At 39.6% G+C, this 25,382-nt stretch overlaps 1 pseudogene; it reads left to right on the forward strand.

Annotated features, from left to right (window-relative positions):
* LOC139720194 (zinc finger protein GLIS3-like) overlaps positions 1–25,382 on the forward strand; it is a 114,438-nt pseudogene that overhangs the window by 22,535 nt on the left and 66,521 nt on the right.

Consider the following 25,382-nt stretch of genomic DNA (forward strand, 5'->3'; position numbering starts at 1 on the left):
ATTTTGGTATCAATTTACCATTAGGGAAAAACACACAAAAATTATTTTTTCTATCTATATAATTATACATATATGTAGATGAAAATGTTTAAATTAAAGTATGTGTGTCGGCTTTTATTTTGTAACATCTATGCAAAATTTATAATGATGAATGCATTCTGACAGGGACCAAGATAAGTTGGTATGAACCATTCAAAGCCTGAGGTGAATGTCATTTTCACATCTTGATACTCTTTCAGTTAAACAATTTTGTTGTGATCATCAACAGACTTGTTGCCATGATCAGTACATTATTCCTTTGTCATTTCCCTGAAGAGGTAATTCAGTTCTTTTTGTGGTAATTGATTTCTGTTTTGACAAGGATCCACCATTGGTGAAAGTACAATAAGAATTTGTCAATGCACAATCATGAGAATGATGTTATGATCCTTTTTTTTTCTTTTACCCCAGTACGCAATGATTGTTCTTTCCGCTTGATGACATCGAGTAAACCATCTTTTAATCTTTTGACACTTTTGTAGCGTTTATTGAATTTCATGCTCGGAGTACCTCAACAAAGTTGTTTTTCACCTTGCAAATGAGTTTGAGAAGATCCAGGTTTTGAGACTTTTGTTGTGTATGACAGACTTTTGTCGTGTGTGACGTACTTTTGACTTTTGCTGCTACGTCAAGCACAGATTAGCAAACATTTTAGTCGTTGAATGGCTCCTTCGTTTTTCAGTTCAGTGTTTTGGACCCTTTGTATGTTCGGCTTTGCCAATGAAAGCAAGCATTTTCTCCAGGGTCCGGAAAGTTCCACCCACTCACAGGATTTCTCGTTACAGAGATCGTTTCATTCTATCAATATTTTTCTGTAAGCTTATGGTTTTCAGGCTAGATGTTGTCAGAGTTGTTTTGTGGTAGCTGATAAAATGGTATAATTTGCATGCCAGCCAAAAGCCCATTACGCAACCCAAGAGTAGATTGCATTAATGTAAGCAACAAAAAAAAAAAAAAAAAATGCATATGAATACATTACATAAAGTAAATTTATTGTTGTTGCTCATCTATTACTTCATTATGTGTTTCTGTGGGTGGTCATTATCTATCTATCCATTCTTTATTGGGTACCTTTTGAGCCAGTAAAATCTTTAAATCTGAAAATTTGGTGGCCTGAAAAAGAAATGTAGCAGGCTGAAATAAGCAAAAACATAACTATCCATTTGGAATCATAAGTGTCTGATTGAGCCACCAAAAGATAGCCTTTTTGGAAGATAGGTGGCCCAGTATCAACATTTAGTGGCCCTGGGCCACCAGTGCCACAGATATGACCCTGCCAGCTCTTCGGACCTTCTTGATTTTAGTAGTATTTGTAATCGTGAATGCAATAGTTTAAGTTTTTGAAGTGTTCCTATTGTCATTACAATTCCCATATCGAAAGACATGAACTATACTATATACACCATATAATTCTTGAGTCTAATTTTTCATGAATTGGGACTTTCTTCTAACTTTGCGTGTGATTAAATTCGCAAAGGTGGAGTGTAGAGATAGACAGAGGAATGTATTCCTGTACACTGCATTCATTTCTGGATCAGAGTTAATATTTTCGTGTTATTACATTCGCAAAAAGCATCCGATTTGCAAAATTTGCGAAAATAAAAACTTCACAAAATATATGGAGAATACAGAAGATGACTTGCAGTAACTTGTTCAAACAAATGTCGCAGGTGACATGAGCGAGCCAACATGTTTCTATGGCAACGAGGTACCACCTGCTGTAAAGTGTGTTCGTGTTTGCTTTGAGGTAGTCCGTGGTGCTTCGCTCTTTGATTACATTCATGTCAACTTTTGTCATTATCGTGTTGCTTGGTTCTGCCCCATTTCATCGCTCTGCTGGGTTTTTTGCTGTCTTCTTGTTTTATGAAATATACTGTAATTGGAATTGGAATCAATTGTAATTAAAGTAGTTTATTCAGTAAAAAACAGTCAAACATAGTAGCAAAACAACTGATCTGCATTCAGCGTACAAGGCAAACAGACAAAATATTGAATACATTCCATGGTATGCTATCATGGTTGCTCATGCAGGCATGCTATTCCTGTTTTCAGGTTTAATTTTCTAGTCTTCCCATTTTTCTCCCCTTCCTCTCCATAAAAACATGCAAAAATTAAAAAAGAAATAAAAATATGATTTCAAACCAACCAAATACAACAAAAAGAAAGTTATTTTGGAGTTTTTCTTGCCATGTATCTGAATTTCTGAGCCAGAAAAGAAGACAAGACTAATTGTTTTGCAGATTGGATTCCAAATATCACAGGGCAAATCTGTACATAGATTCGTACCTCTGTTGTATTTCATTGTCTTCTGTGGTCATCAGCGGTATGTAATTTACTGAGTACAGTGCAGGTTTTACTAGTCTGCGGTGCCCTCTGATAAACAGTATGCAAATTTGCATGTAATTTGATGTCACATAATTCCGTTTGTAGAAGACTCTGATTTACATTTTATGTGAAAAACTATTATTTTCTCTTTCAATTGATATAATTTTCCATACCTTTTTTCTCATAAGTGTCAGTGACATTGACTTTGGGTTGTTGTGGTATTGTGTTGAAAAAGCTTGGCATAGGTGACACACTTCCTCTCATTTCCATGCACCGACCACACCCAATTAGAGGTGTTCAACACACCTGTGATGTGGTCCCATATGGAGTCTTGACAGTTCATACTCACTGGTATGCACACATGACATGACCAATGGCATCCTCCGGTTCTCAGCTCGTGGTCATCAAAAGAAAAAAACAACAACAACACACCAAAAGGTGTGTCTTGCTCATCTCTTAAGGGATTAAAACACAAAGGAAGGATTAAAACCACTTGAGACTAGAGGATCAGAGTTAACTGTGAACAGTTAGAGTAGATGAAAGGGGTGGGTTGTTTTGGGGTAGGGGGAGGCAAGCTTTGAAAACAATGCTCATTGATCATGCTTGCAAACAAGGTACTATTCCCTAGGGAAAAAGGAGGAAATGGTAGCCTTCAGACAAGGTGGGCACAGTGGCTGGACAACAAAAATGATGTGATAATGGTGATTTTGATGTGTTTGAATAAGACAGAAAGTGTGATTTACATTGAAGAAAAAGGTGTCAGGGACCAAGGGCTGTGAGATTCAAATGTACCTTTATAGTTTGGTATCTAACGAAATGATCTGTTATTTCACCTTCTTTGTCTCTGTCTCTATCTTTGACTCTGTACATACTCAGGACACACACATATTTTAGATCATTTCAAGAACATAAATTTGAAAGACTTATGATCATTCAACAACCATCCTTTTGGATACATGGGCAAAGGGATCCTGTGTACATTTCAAGTTCTCTGTGGCAAGTTGCCAGTTTAAATGTAAACCGTTTTCAGAAACAGAAGGTGTGTTAGGACCAAGGAAGGAGGGGGAAGGGTACGGATAGGGGGCATGCAAGATTGAATTTAATTTGTCACACGAGTCAGTGCTGACGTAGGGCATCATCTCGCTTCCAAGAAGGAACCTGGTCCATGACGTCATTCAAGGGTCGAGTCCCATTCAAGCTTGGGACCCCAATTAGCTGGAGAAAACACATTACACTAGGACCTGTTCCCAATTAGGTTTTTTCCCTTTGCTACGCCTCGTTAGAAAAGACTATAATGTCTCAGTGGTACATAGACAACAAGAATATCGCACACAGCCTCTTGTGACAGGTGTTTGTGAAAGGCGGCCAACGTCGTTTCTCACAAGATTGCTGCATCACTGTTCCAAGAGCATGGTTTTGAGTCTAGCAAAGGACACAGCCAGATACCAACAATTGGAGACACTGGCTGTATAGATCTGTCGGAGCATTCTGCGTAAGCCTCCCTGTCTTTTAAAGACATCAAAGGGATAGAAGAAAAGAAAGAAAGAAAATCAATACTGAAGTGTAAGTCGGTCAGGGCAGCCAATGATTGATAAACGTCATGCTGCTACACTCCTCCTCCAATTGATCCATGCATCCTTTGGCCATGCTGGCACCCTGCTTGGTGGATGTAAATGATACAGTGGTACAAGATGACCCTTTCTCTTTTCCATCTTCGCATCCCTTTTCCTGCCCAGACATTCTTTAACCCGTTGAGGACGGGCCGATTTTGCTACAACATGCATTTCCCATAGACACATGCTCATACTATACTCGGGACTTGTCTTCAACAGGTTAAGGATTTCATCCCTCTCCCAAACTCCTCTCCTCTTTATTATTGGTTATTTCACATTCTATCATTTATCTAGGATTTCCTTTGCATTGTGACCTATTATCTACATATTTTCCTTTCCAGTTAACTTGCTCTTCATGGTTAGCTGTCTTCATTTAGCCTGATGAGATTAGAAAACTATCTGCATTTTGCTAGGAAAGACACTTATTCCAGTTGTGCAGGTGACATGACTTGTCAACCATGACTCTCATTGTGATAGCTAGAGGAATATTTGTTCGCTGTTTTTAAAATAGCAGTGCCGTAACTGAACTCTTCTATCCTGGAGAAACAATAATCCGTCTTGGACTACATGCTCCAAGCTAATCAAGCTTTACCCTTAATGCAGAAAAGATCTATTTTTGCGTGCGTCATTCCTAGCGTGTTATTCATGTGTGACTGCTGCACACAGTTATGTGTACATGTCAATTGGTGTGAATCCACTCATCAAATTTTCTTTGTTTTTTCTGGGGACCATTTTCCCCCTTGAAAAACAGGTGGGATCTCTTATTACACATATTAAGTCATTTGTTCATTATTGCTGGCAAGTGAAATGGAACAGAGTACACTTTCTTGGTGGAAAGGTAGTTTCCCTCTTCCTCTGTTCTCACCCAACACTGACGTAAATTTTGTCATTCAAAATGCCCTGCCTGAAAATAGAAACTTCAAAGGCCCAGATTTGTTTTAAAGACTTTAATGGTGAAAAAGTATATGCTTTGACATAAATTCAGTGTGAAAATTTGAGGGATACCTTACATTGAGCACAACCTGTGGTCAACACTCTGTGCTGTTGGTTGCCATGCACACAACCAGTTGGCATGACAACCTGTAAAGAAGGAGCGATCTTCTAGTCCATACTTCTTGACATGTAGGCCGCAATAATGGCCCGAAAATGAAATGAAAAAGATTTGTATTTAACTGGGCCTCGAAAATTCATGTGGGATCCAAAGTGGGCCTCAGATTAAGAAAGATTAAGAGCATGGTTCTAGTCTATCATCATTTAACTATGGTTTTGTAGGCTCAGTTTTAGTGCATTTTTTCTACTGACTATGCACCCTTTGAAACCACCAGAAAAAAAATCTGAAACCTAAACTTTTTATATCTTTCTCATTCCATGTATGACGTGAATGTGGCTTGCGAGGCTACTATAGTCATTGCACAATCTGCAGGGCCATGTTTATTTGATGAATCCACTTTGCGAATTGATTTGCTACGCCCTTGAGAATCTCATATTTTTTGTTTTTTGTGTGTAAATGTGGAAAGAAATCAAACATGAAGAGCTGGCTGCCCTTCAAGGAATCAAAGAGTGATCGCAAGACAGGAAGCGATGCGCTTCGATTGCTGCACCTGCTCTCTTGGTTTTTCTACTCACAAACACCACATTTTTGCCAGGGTAGAAAAGAATTATTTGTATGCATGCCACAAATAGAAGTGTTCAGACTCTGTGTGAGTGCTGGAAGAGAACCCTTTCCGCTGATCTCACCTGTAGTTATGTCTTTGAGCAATTGGTGATTTCTTCTTCACAGGTTAGTGTGGTCCTCTCTAGTTGTCCCCAAAAGTTGTTAAAATCTTTGTGTGACTGGTTCGATGTTAAATGAATGTGTAGGTATATACAAAGTGTAAGATACCCAGGTTAGTCACATATGCAGCATTGGAACGTGTGTTGGAACACAAAAATATTCTCTGTGTAATATATTGTGTATCTTATTTTATTTCAAAGGTACCCCAGTGCCTTACCTGTTGTACTTTCAGTGAGTAATAATAGTGCTTATGTGCTTTCTCCACACAGATGGAAACTTCAATCGCATGGAGGTGGTCATCACAAACACTCATAGTCCTGCCACACCAGTAGCCAATTTCAGACAGAGTCGCCTCAGGCAGGCCTCCCAGCTGGGGCAGCACATTGCTCAGGGGGAAGTCTACCAGGGCGCCCAGCGGCAAGGTGGGTCCCGAGAGGGCGGCATGTCCCCGGCGGTCAGCGATACATCCAGCATCCGTCCCCTCCACAGGAATCCGTCCGTTGTCCAGGAAGGTGCCACCACCAACCACCACCACCATCCTCCTACCAGTGCATCCAGTGAGCGACACCTGCTGGAAGTGAAGCCAGAGTGGGGCAACCGGATGGGGCACCCTGGCCCGGGTTCGCAAGCTGGGAGCGATGTCGGGGACCAGAGCCTGATGCCACCTGGCTCTGCCATGTCTCAGTATGCCAGCAGTTTCAACTCGCTCTCACCATTCCCCATTGAAATATCACCATCAGGCTCCAGCTTCGCCAGCCCCAGACACTCTGCGAGGTCTTACACTGCGTGGGGCTCTCGGAAGCGAGCACTCTCACTGTCACCACTGTCGTCAGAGGGAATCGACTTGAACTCCATTATCCGTACTAGTCCAACCTCTCTGGTTGCCTACATCAATGGCTCCAGAGGATCGTCAGCTTCAATCTCCCCTTTCCAAGGGCTGCCAGTCGGGGATTATGGCCACTTATCTGCACGGAACAGCAGTAGTCCAGTATCCCAGGGGTCAATTTCGGGCCTGAATGCATCGACTGCAGGATCTGTGAATGGGGACAGGATGCCTCCACCCTATCAGCAGCAGCCAAAGCAGCTGGGTGCTGTGTATGACGCTACCAATCCTCAGGTTGTTACCCAACAGATGCAGGAGATGGAGAGAGCGAACGCTCTGCCCACTGGGGCAGCAATGAACAGTCAGCTGATAGTGCAGTCCCAGGAGGAAGCCATCCAGGAGTTTGCCAACTACAACTCCACCTTTCAGGGCTACAAACAGGAGCCCCTAGATCAGGGCTTCACTCAGAACTCTGGCTTCTCACAGGGTCAGGGTTATCAACCCGAACAGTTCAACCCTTCGGCGGGACAGCCACACCCTGTTCCAGGGCATGCCCACCCTCCTCCGCAACAACCCCATCCCCAGCAAGTTCCTCAGGGACCACATCACAACCCCGCCTTCTCCCAAAACCCTCCCTACTCTACCCCTTCCTTCCCACCCAATCCTGCATACACCCAGACCACAACATTTCAACCTGCAAACTACCCCATCCAGGGGAATTACACCCAGCCTGTTCCTGGACCATACCCAGCAGGCCCAGGTCCACATCCTTCCATGACCACACACCCACTGCCGGCCAACATGCCACCTCCTCCACCCTACCACAGCCAACACTACGACTCCAGTGCCAAACACTCCCCGCCCATCATCAACACAAACCCCCACGGCTCTCCCGTCACCACGACGACACCAAAGCTCGGTCTGGAACCGGAGGAGAAGATCCACATCTGTCGCTGGATCGACTGCAATGCCTTCTTTGAGGAGCAGGAAGAGCTGGTCCGGCACATAGAGAAGGTGCACATTGACCAGCGGAAAGGGGAGGACTTCACATGCTTCTGGCAGGGATGTACGAGGCGCTACAAACCCTTCAATGCCCGCTACAAGCTCCTCATCCACATGAGGGTACATTCGGGAGAGAAACCGAATAAATGCATGGTGAGTACATTAAAAAAAAAACCCATGTAATCTTTCATGGATGAACTTCTATGCACAGTTTGGTGATAGGGTCCTTGGTCATTGTAATGATGGCTGTGACCTGAATCAAAATGAAGTATACTTTCTGAAGAGAGACTTCAGTACAACTATTTTAGTGCGTTAAGGACAAGCTGATTTTTGCTATAGTATGCATTTCCCTTAGACACCTGCCCGAGTAAACTCAGGGCTAATCTTCAACAGGTTAAAACACAAAGAATATGCAGAGCTGCAATTTGATAGAAGTCATTTCAGCAGATTGAACATGCTTGTTACAGGAAAACATTTATCTCTTCCTAGGTGCCATTAGTATCCCTTTGGACATCTTTTACGTAAGCTAGCTGCAGATGGTACTCAAAGGGTTATTGCATTGCTATTACTGTTGAAAGTAAAAATATGTGGCACCCAGAGCATTGCCAGCATAAGAAATATATATCTATTGGATGTGGAATTTCAACACCGGTACAGCCATTTGAGCTTGTTTATGACAGGGGAGCTGCTCTTTCCCCCGTATTTGTGATGATATTTTACAGTAAATTGACATTTACCTGTCAAATTGGTTAGATTTGTGATTTCTTTGCCCAACTTGTCCATTCTGGGGAGAAAAACAAAATTGAATACAAAGGAAAACATTTTCCTCTTCCAAAAAGACACAAATCATGGAGACCCAAAAGTTTCTAGGCCACTTACTATTGAAATGACTTTTAATGTGATGTTTCAGATGAACTTGGCAATATTATCAGAAAAAAAAACACCAACAGTGGAACCAAGATCATGGAAAATGATCTTAGAGTTTAATTGTGGACTCGTTATCTTCTGCCTTGGAAGAGGAATAGGGGATTAGATACTTTCTCTTGATATGCATATATTGTGATAAAAGATATAATCATGATTACAGGTGGGCAAGGTGTAGTAAAATAGCAAAGAACACAAACCCAGGCTTATTTGATACATGTGGTTGGTTTAGAATTGTTCCTGTCAAAACTTACTGAAGAGCACTTGTGTTACTGTAAAAGTGGTTTCTTTCGCAGTGGTTTCATTTTCACGCTTTTCGCGCTTTGAGGTTGAACCGCGAATTTAACATCACGCGAAATTGTTTTGAAAAGTCGCGCGAAATAACCACGCAAGGAAATGTTTTGAACTCACCGCTTGTTACAACGCTATTGCACACATGCACACACGAAGATTCCGTGCATTGAGTGTATTGATGGTCAACACACACACAGCGATACCGCGCAATGTAGGTACAAGCATGTTATAAAGTACTCAAGAGACGGGATTTCAGGTAAGCCTGCATTTCATTTTAATTTCTATTTAATGAATAAAAGAATAATTGAATTATAGTTTGGGTTTTCATGTGCAAAATAAAACAGTTTTTGCCGACTGTGAATTCACAGATGTTGCCAATCCCGAATTTAAACACACGCGAAAAAGTCGGCAACGATGGAAACCGCGAAAGTATCTGTACGCGAAAGAAACTACTTTTACAGTACGTTGCACATTCTAGAAGAGAGAAGGCCAAGTAACTTGATGTTGAGCCATTATGAACTGATATCAATAATTCATTACCCCTCAAGATTCAATAGAACACCTGACTGCCTCGTAAATACCATCATAAAAGATAAATCTTTGAATGCTTTTTTCTCTCTATGTTCCATCCATAAACCAGGATCTGTAAGTGATGGGGGAAAACCCCAGTCTCTGGCGGTACCTGTCCTATGCAATTGAAGCGTTCTTTCGCTTTCTTCATTGTGCGTTGACTGAAAGATACTCCACTCAGACCACAAAGTCTTTTAAGAAGCAAAATGTCGTGACTGCCATGGATTCTCTTTGGTACTTAGGCTCTTCTAGTGCTCAGAAGGACCATGTAGCAATAGAGTTTGGGAAACTTTGAATGTGACATTTGAGCTTGACTTCTGCTGCTTGTTTGCCTAGTGTAACTGTTTGAGGTATGGAATAAATATTTATGATATCACTTCTTGTATGAAAAAAAAAATTGGTTGATGACTTGTAAGCAAACGATATTCCCCAAACCCAATGAATACTAGGAATTATAAGAACTATAGACATGGATATTGGTCTGTATCAAACAACCAGTGACTGGCACAATCCTCATCATTTTCTAGAAGAAAATTCAGACTTCATCAATTTGATGACTGAAATATCAGGCTTGCCTAAACAAAGTTGTTTGAACATTACTCCCACAGTCTTAAAACAAATTAGACTTTCCACCAATAATATGCTGTCATGATTGTATTCTCGTAGAGCAACCTAAACAGGAATCTTGGCATCATTCTGAAGTGACTTCTTGTAGACACCTACAAGCATTGCAGATCACGGAGAGTAAGCTATAGCAAAATAGTCATACATCAGCTTTGAAGTAAAACATGCCTTTTTTAATAGTTGGAAAAACAGAAAACTCTTCATGTTGATATCAATTCGGAACTGTGCATTGGATACGTCTTCATCTGTAATGTTGACTGAAATGTATGGAATGTAGGGGAAAGTTTATCATATAATATATTGATGAATTATAAAGTACACACGTACATGATACTCTGAGTAAAACAAAAATCTGTTAAATTTCAGTGTTTAAAAATACATTCAACCAATATTTTGTTGTTCCTCATAGACCTTATATCACGCAACTTCAGGAACGTCCATGCCATACGTGTTGTTATTTCGAGTCTGCAGACTCGAAGTTGCATTTTACGATGGAATTTGATATTCTTGCACTGCTAGGGCACCTTTAATATCATCGAGTATGGACAATTGTTTGCCATGAATATCTAGTCATCAAAAACAAACGTGTGTCAGATATCGGGGCATGGGGTCAGAGGTCAATTTTCTCGGCTTGCAGTTACCAAACAGAGAGGAATGTTTGCTGTTTGCTTAAAAAGTCATCAGCGGAATGGAGCACGTAGCGGGAGACAGAGGGAAATTGCATGTCCTCATCAGGAAAGTGAATAAAGATGGAAGTCTTTCGTGTGTTTCTAGGCGTATCACAAGTAGTACACACCAGTATGAGGGGAAAAAGTTGAGAATCTTGTCCTTGTCGACTTGGGGCAGTATTGTTGGTGTTGTCTTTGAGGATTTCTGGCAAGTGGTTTTTCTTCATGTGTTTGTGTGGGGAGTTTCTTTAAGTGTAGTAAGACGGAAAAGCCAATACACCAAAAAAATATGCCAATAGATAAGTGGCTTTTGATGTGGATGTGGCTAGAATTTCTCTGAAGATAGACCAAAAAATTACGATGTGGGCACGAGTGCCATTTACTGTTAGATGCTGTATGGTGTTTATTCTGTACATTGTATCAGTTATTGCTGTGAAAATGATCATCCGTAGGGGGAAAGATATCATCAGTTGACCTTGACAGGGTTTGATTCTACACAGATTTGCCCTCTCATTGGTTCCTTGGTAGAGTATCAAAGTGATGATGTCATAGTCTTTTGTTGTTGCTTGGTATGGAACCAGGTGTGAGCATGGTTAGCAACAACAGTGTGTACAAACCGGGCCAGGTGAGGTTGTTTAGAACCTGTTTCCATGGCGATGAATGCCTATGACATCACACTTTGGTACTCGAAAAGAATAGGCAATCAAAATTGTGCAAAATATGTTGAAGAGGAAGTTTTGAGCCTCTATGTAGAGAGGATATCACCCTCATCTGCCAGCGTGAATGCAGCATACCACTCGATTTGTATAAATTTGTAAGTTTTAGCTTTGTTTTGATAATCTCTGCCATATTGTTATGACAAGGTGGAGGGGGGGGGGGAAGGAAGTCTCTTGTAATATGTGTGTGTAACGCCCATGGATACTTCAGAATCTAGGCAAAGAGACTGTGCTTCATGTCAAATTGTGTGTCAAGTTCACAGTATAGAGGGAATCAGTTTTCACTTTTATAGGGCAGGGTTGACATGGAAAAAAAAAGGAAAAAAGAGAGAGAGAGAGAAATAAAATCAGGCAACCATCAAAGATGTATGTATATGACCTAAGCAGAAGAGTCAAAGGTCGAGATGTCAAAAGGTCAAGGCAGCCCAGCACTCAAGAGGAATAGACAAGACAACATCAAAGTTTCATGTTTCCTGGAGGAGATGCTTTGTGCCAGCCCATCTTTCCACACCAAAACCCATTTATCTTGTCTCACTTTAGGCTCGCATCCCATGTTATTCCCTGCATTCCTGAAATGAAAAAAGAAGAAGAAAAAAAAAAAGGACTGAAGAGAAGAATAAAAGAACAGACCTAGGAGTGTGGAAGGGCGTGTAGTTCAGGAGGAGTATTCACAGCACCAATATATACAAGGAGATATAAACAGGTTCAGAAAATGCAGACTGATTTTAATAGTGAGACATGTTTATTTTCCATTGCGGAGAAGCAATCTTTCGACATTTCTACTGTCGTCCTATAGGTTTCCCTATCCTCTTCTTAAGAAATCAAGTACCTTTTGTTATTTGAAATTTGGTACCTTAATGGGCCTTGATCAATCCTTACAACATTTTTAAAGGGTAGGTATAGTTTTGGTCGAGATGGGGATTCAGGTTTTAACCATGTGCGAGCTAATCAGAAACCTTTTACATGTATATGAAATATAAAAGAGTGTACAATTCTAAAAGGAATTACAAGTTTATGTGATGAAAATCATTTTTGAAATGGCTGAGATATCCAAAAAAAAAAAAAAAACCAAAGCAAAACAAAGTGGTTTGAATAAAATGTGGGTCCTACCTTTTATTCACACCACATTGTTTTTGGACACCAATTTTTATCAACTAAACTTGTATTTCCTCATAGAATTACATGCTCTTTAATATTTGATATAAGTGGTTTCTAATTATCTCACAAAAAGTTAAAATCCAAATCTCCATCTCAACTAAAAGTATACCATCGCTTTAAACTAGGAGATGAGTTGTCCTAATATTGTCAGTGTTTTTTCTCTTTTTTTTTGTCCATTGCAAATTCTTTCAATGACCACAGATCTGCCCTCTCAGTTGGCTAGGAGCTTAACAACTTTGCCTTCATGATATTAGGAGATGCTTTATTTCTACTCGTCACCAATTCATTGATGTTACCAGCAATGGTATTTTCATCTTCCTTTAGCTAGCACTTTCATTATTAAATTCCACAGTGGATAAGAAAGTTATGGAGAAGTTAAATTGAATAATTTTCTTAGTACAGTAATAACAAACACAGTAAAAAGCTGCTGCTGCTGCTGGTGTTTTAACCGTACAGTAAAACACCGTTTACTGCCTTACAAGTTGTCACTAGATACTATTGTCAACGTACCTTTCAGTAGGAGAAATTATAGCTGTAACATAAAGCTCTTCTAATTTTATGAAATGATTTAACAGTGATGATTTTGTGGAGAAAAGGGAAGTTTAGTTGCTGTTCCAGATATCACCAGAAAGTGAAAATCTATGAATATCTTAACCAATAGGAAAGTTGAACATGTTCTTGCTGTTTCATTTACTAATGTAATTTTAGTTAAACTTATTCTTCTTCAGTCATTAGCTGGAATTTTAAGTCATTTTAACAATGATGACACTTAGTTGGTTCAACATTCAATAGAAGATTGTTCACAACACACACATACATATATAGATATTTATTCTGAAACTTCTGAAAACGATGTAGACATAAGTAGCAAAGCAAAAGAATACAATCATAACTGCAGTGGGCCTTGTATGTCATACCTTAAATCATTCACAAACCTCTTTTTGACTGTCAAGGTCAGAGTCAACTATTATCATTTGCCTGTTGTCCTCCCCCCACCCTCATGCAACCCCCCTCTTCTCCCCCCCCCCCCCCCCCCCCCCCATCCATAACCCCAGAGTCAAATGGTTTGGTCTCTGGGATTACACCCCTGGCATTGGAAGTCTCGGTGGTATGGTAACCTTGACCTCACCTATCCACCCACACACCTGCCTGCTCTTGTGAGAAAGAGGGAGAGACTCCGCAATGAAAACATCCCCTCTGTATTCTGCCTACCTATCTTCTTCCAGTATTCCTCTGCCCTCATCCTTTCTTGCTGCATTTGGTCTCGGATCCAATTGGCATGTGTTCATCAGACCCAAATTCAAACCATTGGGCTATTTTGCAGCTTAGGATAATAGCCCGATATTAGGAATATGCATATTTATCAGCTCGAAAATGGCCCGCTTTGGAAATTAGCCCAAAGTTAATGCATACGTGTACTTTGCACCATTACTTGGCTCACGCAGGCACTGAACTCTACTAGAGTTCAGTGAGCTCAGTGCGTGGTATTAATGATGCGATCAAGAAAATTTCGGGCTGATGGAGACTCAACCCAAATAGTGCCCTAATTCACAAATTAGTTCGCTATTTCACAAACTCGACCAAGATTTTCTGGGAAATTTTTCTGATCAAATAGTATGCTATTTGCGTCTTTATTGCACAAATAGTGGGTTAATTTGACACCGTGATAATTTCCTAACCAAAACATAGCGTGCTATATTGAAACTTCAGTCTGATGAAGAAAGCCATGATATTAGAAGAAAAGCTTGCCTGACATATGCCCTGAAAGTTTCCCAATCTGCATAAAAATCCTGTCACATTTCGTGAATATGATTTCACAACAGCAGACCGGACTGTTACCAGTGAAGTGTGTCATGATCGACAATTGGCTTTCTTAATTCAAATGAGTGGCAGATAACTGTGGCAAGAACGTCACACCTTGACACGTCATGTTGAGTATTGACAGGACACTTCTTCCTGCTGTTGTTAACTGTCAATTCATAATGATTTGATTGACTGGTCTGAGACAGTGGTGCACTTTTAGTGTTGAATGGGATGGAAAATTATTTTTGAAAGTATACACTTGGACAATTGTGGCCTTCATTAACAGTTCAATGTTTATCACATATCCATAACTACTTTATCTTTGTACAAAAATATTAAGGTGATTCTAAAAATAAAACCAAGAACTAATAAATGAAGAAATCAGCATGTGGGCATGTTCAGGAGCTCTTCATTTTTCTTGATTTGAAAATCCCTTGCAATGGTTCCCCCCCCCCCAACAGCTAGCCAGTTGAAGTACCTTATCACATACCTAAAATTTTATGCCTCAACTCCATATTATAGTTTTGGTACCTGAAATTGCATTGAAGACCTAAAATGTCAATGTGGTTGAATTTAATTCACAATTTTAGATGATGCCAAAGATATGTGCATTCTTGGATTATATTCACTGGCAAGATTCAAACAAAGTGATTAAACATGCTGTGGATTACAAGTGCTGAAAAGAGCCAAAATTACGTGGGAGTCACTGCAAATGGTATCATAACAATTTTTTTCTTTTTATATCCTGGATTTATTTTACAGAATAATGACATCAATCTCTGCATCATTGTTACCATTCTCATTGCGAAAATGTCAAAATTTGGGTCGCGATCAGGTTTCCATCTTTTTGATTCAGCGTTCTCACTGTAGAAATATTTTAAACTGTTTTGGTCACAATTGTTTGCGTAGAGTTGACTCGCGCATTTTATGTTACTAGTCTACTTCTCAAGGCCAATTCAATATGCTGTGGCGCTGCATGGCATCGTAAACATAGCAAGGAAAGACACCCGCATTGCATTGTGGGATATAAAATTGCGTAATTTTTTGTGGTCACTGTTCTTACTGCACAACTTTGTGTCTTTTTATCAAAAAATTACACAAATTTGTGCAATGTTTATTGTGACCCAAATCTGGAGAAAAGACACATTATTTCTGTTCTCACTGTAAATGTTTTGAAATTTGGGTTGTGATTAGTATCGCGATTAGGATCGTGACTAGAAAACACTGTTACATTAGGTGCAATGAAAAAGGCACTATCGTTACTGGAATGGCGTGTATCCTCAGCCAAGGTGAGAATTGTTAGTCAGATGACCAGAGAAGGAGAGATTGACCCCACCATGACTTCTTCTTCCAAGCTCTTTTGATAAACTTTCGGCATTTTCTGCTCTGCCCGCCCGCCCGCTTCAATGGGCTCCACAGCTCCTCTTGGGTTTCTCCCATTTTTGGGGGTCCCAGCAGGCGTTCCATTTCAGAGGAACAGAAAAAGGTCATTCCTAAACCTCAAGCGAGGATAGTGTTTCTACAGTGATCTTGGAGCTTGACTGGTCATTGCCAAACTCGAGATGGAGGATTCAGGATGAAAAAAAGTTTTTTTTTTTTTTTTTAAGAGCCAGAGAGAAATAGAGAGCATGGAGAGAGAGAGTAGGGAAGAGAGATGAAGTTGGAATATTTATTCTGAAGTATTTATAGCAGCATGCCCTTCGCAAGAGTTTCGTTTGACTGCAGTGGGCATGAGGTGTGGAGGAAGGAAAGACACGTGCTAACGCACAAACACGCACAAGCACGCAAGTTTTCTTCAGAACTTAAAAAACATGCATTACAGAACAAAGGAAAGGTCATGCATCTTTTTTTCTCCCCTCTATGAAACTACCACGTTCAGAAGAAATCAAGCGAAGCAAAGCGAGACTTGCGTAAGTTCTTTTATCTTTGTTTCCAAAACTGCACAGTGCTTTAAAGGGCATCCAGCAAGAGACAAAAAACAACAACAAAACCATAGACACAATTTTTCTTGATTAGAATAGTGAAATTAAGATATTTATAGGCCCTAAAGAACAACAACAAAACCATTAATGACGAAGCCACATGAGCATCAGAAGATTACATTCTGCTTTGTGAGAGCAAGTTTATTGCTTCATGAAGCAGTATTCTGTCCGTTTGCATGTTGTTCTTTTAGAACAGTGTTCATCAAACTCAGAAAAGGGCAGCATATTGCATATAGTTGAGACAAGTTACAAGTATCTCAAATTATTCCTGATCAAATAAGATTCCTCATCCCTATTCATTTTTGTTAGTTTGTTTGTATGTTTGTCCGTAATCATCCTTGCATGATATGGTATGGCTCAGAACTCCAAAGCAACCAAAATGCAGCATACGTGCTGCAGCCCGAGATTGAGTTCAGTTATGGAATGCCAAATACGGAGAGCCTCCAAGAGTTGTTTTTAATCGCATAATTGGACTTGGCAGCGGTGAACTTTTTGTGACCAAAAGCTGATAAATAGCCTCCACCATGCCTGAAATGCTGTTTGTAGATGGCAAAGACTCACTTTTCGTGCATGTTTCTTGTTTGAGTTTCCAATCAGTTTTATTGGAAAGCAGTTTTCATGTAGTGGTGCTTTGCCTGGGTTTTGTTTTCTTTGTGGTAGGGAGAGAGATTTCTGGAAAAGTCTGTGACCAGGAATTTTCAAACAAGTGGACATTTCCTCTGATTTTGTTTTTCAAACCAAAGTATGAAGTTGATATGAAGACAGTATGAGAACCATGTGTCAAGTTGTTTTTGTTTTTGCATACTCTTTCAAATTTACATTTACACTCCAATTGATAAAAATCGGTGTGACAAAAATTCCTAGTATTTTGCAGAGGGCATGTCTCGAGTATATATTCTACAAAATAGCAAACATATTACTGAGGATATTAGTACACTTTAAGATGAGCTCAGTATGGTAATAGCACATTGACCATTATTGTTGTGTTTGTATACTGGTACAAATGAAGAAACATTCCTGTATTTGAAAAATACAACAACGACCAAAACCAAGAAAGGTCAATCAACTTAGATATACTATAATATATTCTATTAGTTTGTGGCTTAGCTAGGAATGTGTAATTATGATCAGGATGTAGCTTTGATCAATGAATGGAGTACACGTACATATCAAAGTAGGGTCGAAGTTTGAGGACAAAGTTCGTTGAATATGATATGGTGATAAAAAAAAAGATTCCCCGTAACACTAACTAATTAAAAATGGGAGGAATGTTGGAAGTGGTAGGCATTTGCTGTAATCTACCAAAGTTCAAAGATGGAAGAATAATCAGTGGAATGTTTTGTCATTCTGATTTCCTGTTGAAGGCCTGCTTCTGTAATAATTTGTTAATGATCTTAGAACTTATGGAGTGACAGAAATATTTACAGGGAACATCAACTTTAGCAAACAAGGATTGTGAGTGCTGTAGCAGAATTGTCACAGCAGCTGTCTACTAAACTCATCTGAAGTAATGCAATTAACATGTTTCTTTTACAACTGTACTTTACAACCTACCATAGGTCAAGTTTAAATGAATGCTGATGAAATTTAAGCACTGCAAGTTAATGTAACTGCCTTAATGGCACATAAAGTGTTACATTGGATCTTTAGGGGAGTCCGTGTTCCATAGGGACCCTTTTACTGATCATTAATCCATTGAAGACAAGCCCCCCCCCCCCCCCCATACTTGGGCAGGTGTCTGTGGAAAACATGTGTTATAGCCATATCAGCTTGTCCTCAACAGGTTAAGGTGACACAATGAAGAGGTAGCTGACATTCAGGGGAATTATCTGAAGATGACCTTAACCCACTGAGGACCAGCTGATTTTGCTATAACACACATTTCCCATTGACACCTGACTAAATATACTTATGACTAGTCTTCAATTAAGCTAAGATGATATTCTGCAGACAGACTCTATAAAGCTAATGTGATATATGAAAGGATCCGAAGCTGTAATAATATTCAGAAGGGGACAAAAATGAGGTTGAACTCTGAAGAGAGACCATCAGTTGATGGATTATTTGAATGGGGACCTGAAGCTCAGGTGATGATCTCTAGAGGGACCATAAGATATGTGGTGAAAGTGGTATTCCTGTAGAAGATGGAGGATGTACGTGTCATCTTCATCCTTCATCCTCTTCTGCCCCCCCCCCCTTTTCCTGCCACCCCCTTTCCCCACTGCCCCTCCCCGCTGCCCCTCCCCCTTGTGAAAATGCTGGTCCAGATGGCTAGGTGTTTTGACTGGGCACTGCCTACTTGCAAGGAAAATCAGAACGAAGTGCTTGGTATCAAAGAAGCCATAGAGAGCTATCTTCATAGGGCACTGTGCAGCGTGTAGTCCCTCACACTGAAATATGATGAGGGTTATGCGACCTTATGCGTGGGTTCAAAATGCTGAACTCTGCAGTGTCACCCAGGCAATGTCAACTTACACTCTTAATAATGCTGACCTTGTTGAAATGCATTGTTGTATCACATTTCTCAGCTCAGAACTATGCAGCCTGATGTTTAAACAGTCTTTTTTCCTTCTCACCTTCTGGTTGAAAGAAAGAAACTCAAAACAAAACAGAAAAAAAGTGTGGAAGAGATTATCATCAACGTTGTACAACAACAAGATCCAGTACTTGACAAGCTATTACTGTCTCAAATTGTGTTGTTCTTTCCAACTTAAAAAAAAAAAAAACACTTCCTGAATGTGATTATTGAAAAACAGATTTCAATATTTTGAGTTCTATTCTTTCAAGTTTATTTAGATTCAAGTATACCTGTTGATAATGAAGTGTTATCTGTTCTATAAGTCAATGTCCACATTCTTGATATGTTTTGAAAGTGAAAGTGTGACTATAGAACTTTTGCACAAAATAAGTTTCACATTTTTTTGACATGAAATAGTTACCAATAAAATAAAAATCAAATCTATAAGCAGGTACAGATTAGTAATTTGATGAGTAGATGTGTCCATAATGTTACTCATTCACAAATGAATTTATCATAGCAATTCTTTGTATTCATGAAAAAAAAAAAACTGGTCAAAAATCAATGTTAAACCCATTTTTCTTTTTAAAGACCTTTCTGTTTACAATTGTTATTTCATCAGGTCAGACACACTGATGTTTTACATGGTGATAGTACTTTTTTTTTGCATTTCCACAGAAATTTCAAAATCTCATGTAGGGGATTAACTTTTTTTATGATCAGGACTTAATCCAGATCACTGGAAAATAGAATTTGGACTATTCTATATATTTTTCATTGAGTTTCTTTAACTTTGATACACACTGTCATTGTGTGTAAGTGTATAATGTTAGATGCTATTGATTTGGATACTAAAAGATTTAATGCGTGAACTAGAGGTTTATTACTTCATGAATCAAGGATATATCACAAGAATGATGATGTTAATATTTTCTGGTGTTCCACAAAATAAGATTAACCAACATATAAGTGAGATTATATGTTTGAAACTTCTGCTGGTATTTCATATGACCCTTTACCATTCAGCAACTGTAATCATTCGCCACTTCATGTGTACCATCCCTTATACAAATCTGTAAAGCATGCCTCGCAAGCTTGCCGCAAGCTTGCGGATTAGCTTGCCACAAGCTTGCGGGCCAGATCTTGGCAAGCTTGCGGCAAGCTTGCGGCAAGCTTGCGGCAAGCTTGCAGCAAGCTTGCAGGGTTCCAAATATTTAAATGAGCTGCCAAAAATTTGCATACTAGCTTGATGCAACCTTGCAGGGCTAGCTCACATACCTGCAAGCTTGCACAAAGTTTTTAGCTTGCCGCAAGCTTGCCGGCCAGCTCACTGCAAGCTTGCGGGCCAGCCTGTGGCAAGCTTGCAGCAAGCTTGCAGCAAGCTTGCAGGGTTCCAAATATTTAAATGAGCTGCTGCAAATTTGCATACTAGCTTGCTGCAACCTTGCAGGGCTAGCTCACATACCTGCAAGCTTGCACAAAGTTTTTAGCTTGCCGCAAGCTTGCTGGCTAGCTCGCTGCAAGCTTGCGGGCCAGTCTGTGGCAAGCTTGCGGCAAGCTTGCAGGGTTCCAAATATTCAAATGAGCAGCCGCAACCTAACATGCTAGCTTGCTGCAACCTTCCAGGGCTAGCTGACCTGCAAGCTGGCACAAAGTTTGAAACCTTGCATATTAGCTTGCTGCAACCTTGCAGGGCTACTGGTAGCTGACCTGCAAATTTGCAGCCTTGTGTATTGACTTCTGGCAACCTTGCAGGGCTAGCTGACCTGCAAGCTTGCAGGGAGTTTGCAACCTTGTGTGCTATGCCACCAGTTCGCGGAATGCTTGCTGCTAAGCTTGTCGCAAGCCTTTGCAAGCTTAGTTTTTTAAAGAAATTAAGAAATTTGATTACTATAGAGCGCTCGCACAGGAGACCCGTTCGAGCACTTGAAGAGTTTGTTCGCAAAAACCGATAAGTCCATTTTTGAAGATTTTGAAGTACGGTTTCTGTTATAAAGTACAAATTATACCCTTAAAATGATATATTGGTCCTTACATATAGAGGTACATTTTTTAAGTTACGGTCAAAAGAAGCAAAAATTTCCTTATTATTCTCTTTATTTTTCTTGACCTTTAATCGCAAATATCTCCATTTGGTAAATATGGACTTATCGGTTTTTGCGAACAACTCTTCACATACATTGTATCCCCTGAACCAATCTCCCATTCCCCATCTGGATTACTTTAGGCCAGAATGTTGTATAATATGGCAACTGTCGCAGGATACAATAAAATCTGACGAGAAATGAGGCTGGTATATAGCACATACAAGGAATATAACATGTCATCCTATAAAAGTTTGAACAATGAGAGCACTGGCAATGAACATTTTTGTTACCTAGAATAACTCCCCATAAACCTCAATAGCAAGTTTGAACAAAATTCAACAAGAAATGTGGCTGATAGAGCATGCACAAGAAATGTGACTGGCATCTAAGTTGGAGCACTGAGGGCACCACCACCACAAGCTGTTGTGTCCTACATGTACATGTACAATGATCATTCGTTTACCGATCCTTAGCAAGTCTGAATAATTAAATCCCATAAGAATTGAGGTTACATGTAGTACCATACAGCACATACAAGAAATATGACATATCCTTAAAAGTTGGAACAATGAGGACGCTGTCAATGAAAACTTTTGTTATCGGTACCTAGAATAACCCCCCACAAAACCTCCATAGCAAGCCTGAATAAAATCTGACAAGAAATGTCGCTTCTAAATAACTTACGAATAGAGCATATACAAGATATGTGACATGGCCTCCAAGTCGGAACACTGAAGGCGCTGTCACCACAAACTGTTATGTGTCCTTCATGTACAATGTAGATTGACCACCCGCACCTCCTTTAAAATAGCAAGTCTGAGTAAAATCCAGTGAGTAACGATCAAGTCATTGCATAAATATTTAAGCATTTTTGCAAATTTTGACATGGTCAGGGTGACCTTTGAACCTGTAAAAGCTAGAACAGTGAGGGCAGCATTATCAATACACTGTAGGTATAGGTGTATAGATTTGACTATGATACCTTTACATACCAAATTTGAAAAAAAATCGGTCGAGAAACAAGGCCAGCATCACACACACAAGCAGATCCTGTTGAATTTACCTTTTCATGTATAAAGACGGAACAAGCGAGGGCACCACCACCAAAAACAATAGGCACCTTGATTTCACTATGATGCACCTTTTTGCCAAATTTGAAGAAAATCTAATAAGAAATGTGGCTGATAGAGCACACACAAGAAATGTGACATGGCATCCAAGTCGGAACACTGAGGGCGCCATCACCACAAACTGTTGTGTCCTTCATGTAGAATGACCACCCATACACCTCCTTAGCAAGTCTGAATAAAATCCGTTGAGTAACAATCAAGTTATTGCATAATAAGCACATTTGCAAATTTTGACATGATCAGGGTGACCTTTGACCCTGTAAAAGGTGGAACAGTGAGGGCAGCATTATCAATAGGTATACACGTAGGTGTATAGATTTGACTATGATACATTAATACATAGGCCTACCAAATTTGAAAAAAAAAAAATCGGTCAAGAGACAAGGCCAGCGTACGTTGCACACACAAGCAGACCCTGTTAAATTGACCTTATTTTCATGTATAAAGACAGAACAAGCGAGGGCGCCATCACCAGAAACAACAGACATCTTCGTTGTACCATAATACACCTTCATGCCAAATTTGAAGATGATCTACGAAGAACTGCAGCCAGTAGAGCGCTCTCACAAGAAAATCTCTGTGGCGGACGCGGATGCAGCGGACGCAGCGGTGCAACGAGGCCAAATCCATAGTATCCTCCGAACTCTGTTCGGGGGATACAATTAGGAAATTTAATTGAAATTTGCACAAAAGTGAAACATAAAAAAAAAAGGATGAAGTATAAATAATACACTCAAATCTGTTATACATTCATTTATTTTACTATTAAAAAAAAAAGAGGTATGCAGAATGTACCGGTATTGAGTTATATGTAAAAAAAAAAATACCTGTTAATACACACACAAATTACAATGGGTGGGACTGTATTGCACATTTAGGGGAAGTTACTATGATTACTTTGTTAAAATGTGTAGATTATTGAGGTTTATGGGGAATGAAAATATGGTGAAGTTATTCAGCATGTTAATGCATGCAGTTAGTTATAATAGTATTAATCAATTTCATACCTTTAACAGAATTATTGTCCTTAAATCTAAGCTGCACACAGAAACAGTCAAACCGCCATTTTGAATTTCAGAGTGAACAAAGTAACTTTCTTTTTTGTAACTGAGAGGGCACCAGGCAATTTTCTCTATTAATTAACCTATAAGCTTGCGACAAGCTTGCGACAAGCTTGCGACAAGCTTGCGACAAGCTTGCAAAGATTTTGATTGTGGCCATACAGTTGCAGTAAGCTTGCGGTAAGGTTGCAGAATTTGCTCTAACAATTTACCCACAAGCTTTAGCTTGGGACAAGCTCACGAAGATTTTGACTGCATTTTGCATGCTTGCGAAGTTCTAACCCGCAAGCTTGCAGCAAGCATGCAAAGATTTTGATCACAGTTCACAAGCTTAAGTAAGCTTGAGGAGTTTTCTTTAACAACCTGCAAGCTTGCGACAAGCTCACAGAAATTCTGATAATGGCCTGCAAGCTTGTGGTAAGCTTGCGGAGATTTCTGCATTACTTGCAAGCTTACGGCCAGCTTGCAGAGCTGTTAGTTGTCTCACCGCAAGCTTGTCATAAGCTTGCACAGCTTTCATATGGTCTTGCAAACTTATCTGCAAGCTTGCGACACAATCTGCAAGCTTGCGATTATTTTTGCAATCATATCTGCGACCTTGCAATCGTCCACAAGCTAATGGTAAGTTGCTGCAAGCTTACCGCAAGCTTGCAGCAAGCTTACCAGGGGATGCCAAGTTTGTATCATGCTTGCAGTAAGATGGCAATAAGCATGCGCAAGCTTGCGCTCTTTAATACAAGCTAATTAAGGTTGCTGCAAGCTTACCGCAAGCTTGCTGCAAGCTTGCCGCAACCTAAGATTTTTATAAGGGATGTAGGCCCTAACTATTGGTTGGGGGGGGGGGGGGGGGAGGGGGAGGGACATGTCAATAAATTGCATATAATGCAGAATTAAAATCCATCTCATATGATACCATTAACAGTTTGGAGTTGGGGATGCAGTGATTTATAATGATGTATCTCTCTCTCTAGCTTCCTTCCTCTCCTATTTCTGTCTCTCCTATCTTTTCACTTTTTCATCTGCCTTTTTCTTTTTGTCTATCCTTTTCCCTTCCATCTTTCTTACCATCTTTCTCTCTATATTTTCCATCTTTCTCACCCCCTCCCCCCACCCCCACATACTCTCTGTCACTCTATATCTATTCCTCTCAACATCTGATATAATGCTATGATTTATAGTTATCGTCACTCAGTATGAGAATACCGGAATACCTGGTTTATCTTGGCCTATTTCAGTTTATTGAGCATTCCTGCATGTACACACCTCCTTCTTGGGGTTCTACCCACCATCGTAGTACTTTTATGAAATGAAAAGAAAGTCACTAAAAAAAGAATAAGCCAGTTTCACTTCTTATATTAATAACTTCCTTCGTTCTCTTGGTCATTATTACCGTACTGCAGTCAAACTACCTGTGTGATGCAAAGAATGTCTATCTTAAAGGCATAATTTACCATTTGCAGGTGAAACAAAAACCCAGTGTTAATGCTTCAAGATAGTTCTAAAATATGAGTTAGGGATAAAAAGAAACAACCAATGAATGCAAAAATTTGAACCAGTATAATCGATGTTAAGTATTGTTAAATATACAAAATGTGAACAATAGCTATAATAAAAATGTTTCCAGACTAAACCATCTACAGTTATGGTTTAATGAGAAAAATTGTGTTATCTCCGTACATTTTAGGCTTTATTGCAAAAATTTTATATGGTAGGATGTTTTGTGAGACAACTGACCTACACAAATGCATCAAAAGTGACATCTTGAACATTTTTTAAATCACTGCTCCCAATGGCAAACAGTATACCTTGGACACAACGTTTTCTCCAGTATTTCCACTTTGAAGCTCTTACATACTTTTGAAATAATAGAATGTGGTAAAACTTCATCTTTCTTATATATGTAAAAGTAGTCATGACCAAAAATGTGCTCAGTTGTATTTAGACATCAAAATTACTTATGTATTAGCTATACATTTTATGAGTAAAAGGACTATATGAGTATAATCACTTAAGCTGCATTTACACCAAATCTGGCTCGGGTAATGGAACGGAATTTTGCCATGGTGCGCCAAAAGGAACCATGTCTGGTTCTGTTACAATATCACTTCCTCGCTTATGATTTTGTTACAAAATTAATTTTCTACTGTTAATTTTGTTGCTCTTGATTTTGACAAAAGAATATCATTTTGGATGATTTTGTACCAAATTACTGATTCTCTTTAACAGGACTAGACATGGTTCCTTTTGGTGTACTGTAGCAAAAACCCAGCC

The sequence above is a fragment of the Diadema antillarum genome, unplaced genomic scaffold (assembly GCF_040938485.1).
Source record: "Diadema antillarum isolate AM-2024a unplaced genomic scaffold, OU_Dant_1.0 scf00000010, whole genome shotgun sequence".
Taxonomy (NCBI): domain Eukaryota; kingdom Metazoa; phylum Echinodermata; class Echinoidea; order Diadematoida; family Diadematidae; genus Diadema; species Diadema antillarum.